We start from the raw sequence: 10,699 nt of genomic DNA on the forward strand, positions 1-10,699 counted from the left end.
GCTTCTCATCTGCCCACAGGCTGAGGCTGAGGGTCCCATGAGAGCTCACCCCTTCTCTGTCCACTGTGCTCCGTGGCTGACAGTCAGCCTCCTGATGAACTGGGTGTGGCAGGTAAGACCTCCTCATATCCACCCCTCCCTCCTCTCCATCTTCTTCTTTTCTTCTCCCTGTCTCCCTTCAAACCCCAATTCCTTTCCAGACATTGTCCTTCAACCTGAACATCCCCCCGCCACCTCCCACAACACCACCAGAATCATCTCTAGGATAAAGCCAAGACATTTCCTGCAGCCTCCTCAGTGCTGAGCTCTCTTCTCGGGGCTCCTTGTCCCTCAAGGGTTTAAGCACGGAGTGGATGCTTAAGAAATATTGCTTAAGAAATGAATGAGTTCTGGCTTAGGTCATAGCCCTATCCTGCTATAGGGTTATCATCCTATTTATTTTGTTTCCTCATTGCTCTTAGTGTGGTGAGCGAGGTGGGGGGAAAACATTGGGTCTGGGTTTTTCTGACTTTTGGCTCTAACACACATGTAATGCTTTGAGTCTGTTTGGCAAATAAATAATTCTGACTTTTTTTTCAAAACTTTTTTTTTCTTCCTTTGTATTCTTTCACGACCAGGCTTCCATCCTCACCTGACTTTGGCACAGTGGTGGGGAAGGGCAGGGGAAAGGGGGAGGGTATAGGCTCTTGTGTGTGTTATCTCTCTAGAATGCAGCTGAGAATATGAGTTGGAGCTGTTGCCAAAGCTGCCCGCCTTGGGTCAGGGTCCCTGGAACCAGAGGTCCAGACAGAGAGTCTTCTGCAAGTATGGACAGGGGAACCGTGGCAGGTTCTAGAGGAGTAAGATGGGGGTAGAAAGACACAAAGTTCCCCCCCAACCGTGGGCTCATCAGACAGCTCAGTCTCAGCCTGACCCCCGGAGAAAGAAGTTTAAGCACAAGTTCTGCCCCGTGGTCCTAACTTGACCCAAGAGCTCTGGACACTAACGAGTCTCAGTTAATAGCTGTGAGTCCCACGCACAGCGCGACCCAATCTCTTGCAGGTCCTGGGCAAATCTTCAGAGACAGGTACGGCTGCCACCACTGGTCCCCAGCAGTCGAGGCAGCTTAGTGAAGAAGGGGCTCGCCTGATAAAGGCATCTAGGCAGCATAGCCACAGCCCCTCTGCATACCTGAAAGCAAAGACAGGGGAGAGGTCATTCCCAGACCTTTATTTAGAGCCCACCTATTCCCGCATCGCCAACAAATCCAGGCAGTGGGCTATGTAAACTGGTTCTCTACTCCAGAACTGATTAGGATCCTGAGCTAGGGGAGTGCAGAGGCTCAAAGGGTAAGAGTCCCCGATAGAATCAGAAGCTAAAAGGCAGAGCAACCTGGAAGTGTGGGCTGCGAGTCTCCCAGAGGGCAAAGGATTAGATGTCTAAGTGATCTGAGATTTACAAGCATTCTCTGAGCCCACAAGAAAAGGCGAGTGAGCTTTTTCTGGTTTTCTGTGCTTGAGAACACAGGCTGATGTGCATCGCACTGAGAAAAGCTTCATCTGAAGTTCAGAAGCTTACACACTCATCTCATTTCTGCCTTGTGTCTCCTTCTCTGCTGGTGTGGGCAGAGAAGTGAGGTGTTGCGAACCGCACCACTGAGCCTCTCTAACACCTAGGGCTAGAGAGTGACATCAGAGTTGGTTAAACCTTCTGAGAGTCTTGAATTTACCTCAAAAGAAATGCTCAGGGTCGAAGAAACCTTCCACAGTCACCATGTTCACACACAGCTCACTAGGGAGAGCATCTAGCCTGCACTAGGCAACTGGAGTTCAAGTTCCTCCTGTCTTTAATATCTACGTGACCCTGAGGAAGTCATTTATCTCCTGCGGACCTGATGTTGTCATCTGTAAAGGTGAAATGCTGATACTTACACAACAGTGCATGCTGTATTTGGTAGATTTTCATGCTAAGCCTATCAGTCATATCGTAACGGTGTCTCATCACTCCACTGTGGGGAACAAGTGAGACCATGTTTGTAAAGCTGCTTCTTAAAGGGGTAGCAAACTGATTAAATAAAAGTGGAAAAAAATTGGAAAAGAAAATACCCCCTTTAACTCCATCTTCAATGAACATTTCCAGTTTTTCTAAATCGAGAAACTTGGTGAGACATCCATCAGCACCGTATCTTTCTAGGATCATTTTGTCCTGCTCATGGCACTCGGCCTCCTGCACCACCCTCCCTGGGACTGACCTATTCCCCATTTCCCACTCCTGTTTCAGAGTGCCTGCTTGTGGGGACTGGGCTTTCTGAGGAAGGACGTTGCACAATTGGCAAGGCTAGTGGGCCAAGCCTGTTACATTGTTCTCCTGGAGCGGTTTCAGGAATGTGTCACAGGAGGTGGGGGAGATGGGCAGAACAGAGAGTGCTAGGCTCCGGACACCAGGTAATCAAGTGTCCAAGCATTCCTTCTCAAAATCTAATGAGGACATCAATCTTCGTTAAGTCCAAGGAGCTGGGCTCTACGGGGCTGAGATTTTTCTGACCTGTTTCAAGAAGCCGAAGAAACAATGACCAAAATTCAGGCCGTGGGGCCCCGAGGCAGACAATTGTAGAACTTGATGATGTCTGTTTTCAACAAGGATTTGCCGTGCCAATAGCTACCCTTCCTAAGTCATGAATCTCAGGCTCTGTGGTGTCCTCAGTCAAGCTTACAACTGGCTCAAAAGAAACACTTGCTAGTGGCTTTGTCAATTCTGTTCACTGATGTCTGATAGTAGCTTGTAATCTGTCCCAGGGGCAGCATTTTACACCATGGAAATGAACAGGTGACACAGTGACTTTTTTCTCCCTAGCGCCATCTTATAAGCACATCACCACTCGGCTTTGTATCCAGATGCCAACAAGATGGGTAGAAGCCTAAAATAGCTCCCAGGAGGGCTGTGCGTCGCCCTTGAGTTTCCCTGTAAGCCACTGCAACACGGGGAAATCTTGTGTCTAAAATAATTAAGAGTTCTCTTCTGTACCCTTCACCATCTTCCTGTAGTATTTCTCTGTCTTTAGGCAGAATGTGGGAAGTACTCACCACAGACATGAGAGATGTCTGGGGCACATTTATGTCCTTGGCATTGTCCGCTTGACCTTGTTTTTCATGAGTGCTTCTCAAGGTGTGTCCTCTGCAAGTTCAGAGCCTGCTTCCTCAGAGCATGCTTCCTCAGAGCATGAGGTAGCCCACCCAAGGACATGCTGCTCTCTACCTAAGAACATGCTGCTCTCTGAGGTAGACCACCCAAGGACATGCTGCTCTCAACTTGCAGGAATTTTCTTAAAACAGCTGGACTCTTTTAAGAGTAGCTAATTTCCATAAGAAAATGTGATTTTTTTTTTCACATAGAAAAGTGTAGCATTAATGGAGAAACATGCGTGATGAAAGTACAGACAGGTGAGATATTGACTTTTCACAGTTGTGTGGCTGTAACTGATCACTTTCATCACTAGATCCTATCACTTCCTTGGATGCCAAAAGGAAAGGAGAGGGAGTGAAAATGAGCATTTATATAGCACCAGCTGTCTATTAGGAAGCTATCTTATTTAATTATCACAGCCATCATGCAAGGGTGTTCCCATGATTTTCATTTTTCCAGGAAATGGAAGTTGAGAGTTCATTTTGGGTTGCTATAATTGGAAATAAAAGAAATAAGTTTGTGGCTGGATAGTCAGCTCAGTGGTTAAGAGCACATGCCGCTCTTCCAGAGAGCCTTGGTTCAATTCCCAGCATCCACACGGCAGTTCACAACTATAACTCCAGGTCCATGGGATTCGCCATCTTTTTCTGGCCTCTGAAGGCACCAGGAATGCACAGGTTACACATATATACCAGCAGGAAAATACTTATCCATATAAAAAATATTAAAGAAAGGAGCTTGTTTATCTCACAGTTCTGGTCCTTTGTGGACGGCCTTCCACAGAAATGCACACTGGAAAGGCCAATTAAATGAAGATTAGAGGTTTAACAGACATATGGCTTACCATTTCTCAGGGGCAGCATTAAGACACACACTAAATTTTTGTCTTTTAATTTAATAACATCAAAATAAGAACATGAGTATTAGAAGAGAATCCTAGCCAAGTTTCCCGTTTTTACAGCCCATTACAGTTACTCTTGATTTTGGCTCCAAATTACCACCTGTCTTTCTTGTTGTCAGTCAATGGAACAATTATTGCTTAAATAAAGAAAATAGAAGATTTTCAGTTTCATGAGGTCCCATTTATTGATTGTTGATCTTAGAGCCTGTGCTGTTGGTGTTCTTTTCAGGAAGTTGTCTCTTGTGCCAATGAGTTCAAGGCTCTTCCCCACTCTTTCTTCTAACAGGTTTAGTGTATCTGGTTTTATGTTGAGGACTTTGATCCACTTGGACTTTAATTTTGTGCAGTGTGATAAGTATGGATCTATTTGCATTTTTCAACATGTAGACATCCAGTTAGACCAGAACCATTTGTTGAAAATGCTCAATCCTCATTTAGAAAAATGAACAGACATCAGAAGATGGAGAAAACAGGGAACAGGACAGGAGCCTACCACAGAGGGCCTCTGAGAGACTCTGTCCAGTAGGGTATCAAAGCAGATGCGGAGACTCATAGCCAAACTTTGTGCAGAGTTCAGGGAATCTTATGAAAGAAGGGGGAGATAGAAAGACCTGGAGGAGACAGGAGCTCCACAAGGAGAGCAACAGAATCAAAAAATCTGGGCACAGGGGTATTTTGTGAGACTGATACTCCAAACAAGGACCATGAATGGAGATAACCTAGAGCCCCTGCACAGATGTAACCCATGGCAGCTTAGCGTCCAAGTGGGATCACCAGTAATAAGAACAGGGACTGTCTCTGACATGAATTCATGGGCTCATGAACTCATGATCACCTCCCCCTGATGGGGGAGCAGCCTTACCAGGCCACAGAGCAAGACAATGCAGCCAATCCTGATGAGACCTGATAGACTGGGGTCAGATGGAAGGGGATGAGGACCTCCCTTATCATTGGACTCGGGGAGGGGCATAGGAGAAGAAGAGGTAGGAAGAGTGGGATTATGAGGGGAAGAGGGAGGAGGCTACAGCTGGAATACAAAGGGAATAAATTAAATAAATAAAAAAAAGAAAAAGAAAGAAAGGAAATAACAAGGGCTGTAGGATGACTCAGTGGAAAAAAGCACTTGCCACCAAGTGTAATAAGCTGAGTTTGATCCCTGGGACCCACAGGGTAGAAGAAGAGAAATGACTATGAATTTCATAAGTTGTCTTCTTCTTGACTTCCACACATATACCTTGGCATGCATATTCTTCTACACACATACACACACACACACACACACACACATAGAGAGAGACAGAGAGAGAGAGAGAATAAATAAGTGTAATTTTAAAATTAAAAAGGAAATGATGATGATGTTCATTCCAGTAAATTCAAACTGAGAGAAGATAGAGAAGATAGATGATCAGTTTCCCGGGAGATGATGTGCTGGCAATTCTTTCTGGTGTATTGTCTGGGGGACAGTGTTAGATTCCATCTTAAGGACTTTGATTCACTCCCTATGGATTTCTGGAATATATCCCAATACAAGAACCTTGTCCTTCCAAGCTGTGACAATAGAGCTAGCCCTGATGTTCAAACTTAGCTTTCATAGAGTTTGCCAAGAGTTTTCCAACAGACTCATTCATAAGATCTACACAGAGCATACTGAGATTGGCAAGATAGACTTTGGGTTTATTTGTTGGCTTGGTTGTTTTAGATTCTGTATGAGATGATAAAGAGATATTGCATTAATCATTGCACACTATCCTTTTATAAGTTCATGTTTCCTCTGGGTCTCATTTTCTTCTGGGCAACAATTGAAATATACTGAGAAATTGTAATGCAAAGTCATACAAACATAAACTATTTTTAATTGTGCACTTAAAAAATAATGCCTTAGCACTCTAACCTTGGTAGCCAAACATTTTTAATGTATATAAAATTATATGAGGTAGCAAATAAAATGTTTTTGAAGTTTTATTTCATAGTCCTGAAGTATAGCAGAAAAGAGAGGAAGAGAGCATGCTTGTATGTGTTCTGCATGCTCAACTGGGGATCCATGTGGAAATATATGCAGCTGGGCAGACAGAATTCTTTCTGTCTGACTCAAGAGAAAGACCTACAGATATATTTGGACTTTGACAGTATATAGGAGGTAATCGAAACCTTGGGAATGGATGGCGTCATCAAGTAAAATATATAGAGGGTAAGAAGGTGGCGCGTGCTAGCACGGAACACAGGGAATTTCTTACTTTGAAAGCCAAGATATTGAAGCACCCCAAATCTCCAGCATCTTGGGATACTCTGAAGGCATTCTGTTTTCTCATATCTCCTAGGAAAGTTTTAGATCAGAAAAGAGGCATTACTGACATGTCAGATTGTGTGTGGGGGGTTTTTATTTTGTTTTATTTCATCTTCACCAGTGAGATAACTGGATCCTGGGGAAACTGACAGTGTTTAAAAACAGTATCAGAAAGTTCAAAATTCTGGCGAGGATGCAGAAACAGTGAAAGAAACTCAAGGAAGGCCTGCTATGGGAGTTTGAATTAGAATGGCCCCCTTATGCTCATAGAGAGAGAGCGGCACTACTTAAGAAGGATTAGGAGGTGTGGCCTTGCTGGAGGAGATATGACCTTGTTGGAGAAAATGTGTCACTGGGTGTGGGCTGTGAGGTTTCAGAAACTCAAGCCAGGCCCAATGGCTCACTCACTCTTCTTGCTGCCTGCAGATCCAGATGTAGAACTCTCATCTATCTCTCCAGCACCTTGTCTGCCTGAGCCCCACTATGCTTCCCATCATGACAATAGCAGACTAAACCTCTGCACTGTAAGCCAGGCCCAACTAAATGCTTCTCTTTAAATGAGTTGCCATGGTTATGGTGTCTCTTCCCAGCAATAGAATCCCTAATCTGGACACCTGCTATTGGAATTACCAAATCAGGAGTGTAAAAGAACTTAGAAATATGCTAGAAAATTTACTGAAAAAAACATGAGCATAATATATTAAAAATGGAAAATAGAATCAGAAATAAGAAAAAAATATAGAACTGAAAGATAGTGCATCTAGGTTATTAGTAGCTTTAAGAACAGGAATTAGAATAACAGAAGAAAAGATCAGTAAATGTGAATAAAGAGCACAAAAATCTATCCATGCTAGGGGAGGGAGATGGATCAGTTGGTAAAATGTTTGCCACACAAGCACGAGGTCATGAGTTCAATCCCCAGCACCCACGTAAAAGGTGGGTGCAATGGTGCATATAAATGTAGCAACTAGATGGAAACAGGAGAATCCCAGAGTCCTACTGGCCAGCCAAACTTACCAAGTTGCTAAGATCCAGGTTTTCTGGGAGATCCTGTCTTAAAGACTAAGATGGTCAGCAGTTAGGTGAGACACATACTTTTAAAAGTGCTCACATGTAAACATAGACAAAAATATACAGGATGAAGGAGAGAGAGGAAAATGAAAATATTATTAATAACTACAGAATAATTTTGAGTTTACGACATAGATGCAATGGAAGACCCAGGAAGAGAGAATATTGACAAGTAAGTAGCACAAAATACTTGAAGAAATAACGATTGAAGGCTGAAGAGGTTTCTCGGTGAGTAAGGATGCTCGATGCTTTGGTTTGGTTTGGTTCCAAGCACCCATGTTGGTGGCTCACAACCATCTATAACTTAGTTATAAAGGATCAAACTCCTTTGCCTCTGCAGACACCCATACCTACATGGTTACCTCACACACACACACACACACACATACACACACACACACACACACGAAATAAACTATCTTTTATAGAAGAAATACCAATTCAAACCTTCCATGTTTGATGACAACATCAACCCAAAGATCTAGACATTCACTAACCCCTATTCACAGTAAAATATAAAGTCACTGTTAAACTCATAATAATGAAGTCAGTGAAACATGAAGAGAAAGAAAACACCCTAAAAGCTGAACATAAATTACTGGCTTCTCACCAGAAACTTTGCGAATAGGAAAGTAGCCTAGAAGACGATGGAGCAGTGTCCTTAAGGCAGTGTTTCTAAACCCTCCTAATGCTGCAGCCCTTTAAGGCAGTTTCTTATGTTATGGCAATTCCAAACCATAAAATGATTTTTCTTGCTACCTCATAACTGTACCTTTGCTACTATTATGAATTGTAAATATCCAATGGTCTTTGCAATCCCTTTGAAAGGGTAATTTGATTTTTAAAGGGATTGTAACCCACAAGTTGAGAACCACTGCCTTAAGGTAAATAATGAGAGGAATAGCCAGAATAAAGACAATGTCAAAGGGCTGAAAGAATTTACTGCAAGACGACCTGCATTACAATAGACACTTACCCACTTCAGTAATGAGAAAGGATTACAGGTAGGAGCCTATGTAACTGCACTTTCGAGGACTTTATTGGGTTCTTTACCCTACCACCTTTGTCCACCCTTCCAACCCCCCAACACCAGGTAGAGAGAAAGAAGGACAGAAGAAGGGGGTTGATCTCATTAGACTACTTCCTGCTGATTAGGGGCGTCAACTTCCTTGGGGCAAATCCAATCTTTGTTGTCATGATATCTCGAACCAGCAAACAACAGTCAAGCAAATAGCAAATGGTAATTAGCAACCAGCAATCTAGCAAACACCAAAAGCAAGCAGGGATCAGCAGCAGCAGGAGCAACGGCAGGGGGAGCGGCAGCCGCTGCAGCCTCTCTGTGATCTGTCATTTTTATACTCTCTGGAGAGCCCCCGGAATTCCAAACATGAACTATCTTCAGCTGGCAGAATCGCTCCCTGTATCCCAGAGGGCAGTGGACTGGATGCCATTTTGAGAAGGAATTTCTAAGGGGTTAATAGCAAGAAGTAATCATATATCAGAGAGCCTGTAAATAATGGCTACAGCCCCAGGGGGGAATCAGCCATGGGAGGCAGAGAGCGAAAAGTAGAGAGGGCCCTGTATCAACAGGATGGAAAGTTCAGCTGACAGGAGTCTCCACTCCTGACGAGGAAGGGTGTGGTGAATGGTACCCTTTCTGGTACTAGAAGTTGAGTGAACCACCAGACAAGCAGGGTCTGACAGCCCAAGCCTGAGGTCAGCGGGTTCCCCAGCATCTGGAACCACCAACCGCAGTTAAGTTCCCTGCCAAATGGAAGTCAGGAGCCTGCCACAGAGGACCTTTGAAAGGCTCTGCCCTGCAGACTATCAAAGGAGATGTTGAGACTTAGGGCCAACCTTTGGGTAGAGTGCAGGGAATCTTATGAAAGAAGTGGGAACTAGTAAGATCTGGAGAGGTCAGGAGCTCCACAAGGAGAGCAACAGAACCAAAACAATCTGAGCACAAGGGTCTTTCCTGAGACTGCTATTCCAACCAAGTAGCATGCATGGAAATAACCTAAGACCCCTGCACAGAAGTAGCCCATGGCAGTTCAGTGTCCAAGTGGGTTCCATTGTAATAGGAACAGGGACTGTCTCTGACATAATCTGATTGGCCTGCTCTTTGATCACCTCCCCCTGCGGGGGAAGCAGCCTTACCAGGCCACAGAGGAAGACAATGCAGCCACTCCTGATGAGACCTGATAGACTAAGATCAGAAGGAAGGAAAAGAAGACCTTCCCATCAGTGGTCTTGGGGAGGGGCATGAGTGGAGAAGGAGGAAGAAGGAAGGAGTTGGGAGGGGAGGTGGGAAGGAACTACGGGGGGGGGATGCAAAGTGAATAAAGTGTAACTAATAAAAAAATTTATGTACAACTAAGGCATGAGCTACATTGGCTAAATGATTATTCAGTGTCTGAGCCGTCTGCCCAGTATGACTCATGGCTAATGCCCTGGTGGTAGCTCCAACAGCCGTCAATGAGATGGTAGTAACAATGGTGGCTGTAGTTCCAAGATCCCTTTTCTGTCTGAAGAGAGTCATAGCGTGAGGGGCATCAATGGGCACAGGCACCCAGTGAGGCATGCGAGTAACCAGGGCATACCTAAATTTACTAGCATTCCAGCATTGGGCAAAAAAGCAAGTATCATTACCACAATTACTTGGCTCTATCTGGCTAATAATGAATAAAAATGGGGGATATAGACAAAGAGGTGTGGGCTTATAGGAAATATTATGAGAAGCCTTAACCCCTCTTTGGAACATCCTGCGTCAGTTCTAGAACTAGCAGTGGTGGTGTCCGAGGTCTGAGTAGGTTCAGGAGACCATTGCCCCCAGGGGCGAGACGTGCTCCATGCCAATTGACTAACTCCATGTTTTCCTCCAATTTTGAAAGTCATTTAAGGTTCTTAAATTATTTTTTTCCCTTTTTTCTTAAATTTTTCATCAATTACACTTTATTCATTCTGCATCCCCCCATAAGCCCCTCCCTCCTCTCCTCCCAATCCCACCCTCCCTCCTCCCTCTGCTTGCATGCAGAGCATGTCTGATTGTATGCGGGTTGATGCCCCAGGTCCCGCCTCTGAGAAAAAGGTATCGGACGGGTCTGATGCTCTTTGGGTGGATGACACCTAAATGAACATCTGTACAAAGTCCCAATTTATTTCTAATATCAGAGATCAGACCTCTACTCTTGCCTGATGCGTCTAAAACAAAAAGGGGGAACTGTAGAGAGCTGCGGAATGCTATGCCTTAAAGATGGAGCTGGTTTCCGCCTTCCACCTTC

The sequence above is a fragment of the Meriones unguiculatus genome, chromosome 3 (genome assembly GCF_030254825.1).
Source record: "Meriones unguiculatus strain TT.TT164.6M chromosome 3, Bangor_MerUng_6.1, whole genome shotgun sequence".
NCBI classification, from domain to species: domain Eukaryota; kingdom Metazoa; phylum Chordata; class Mammalia; order Rodentia; family Muridae; genus Meriones; species Meriones unguiculatus.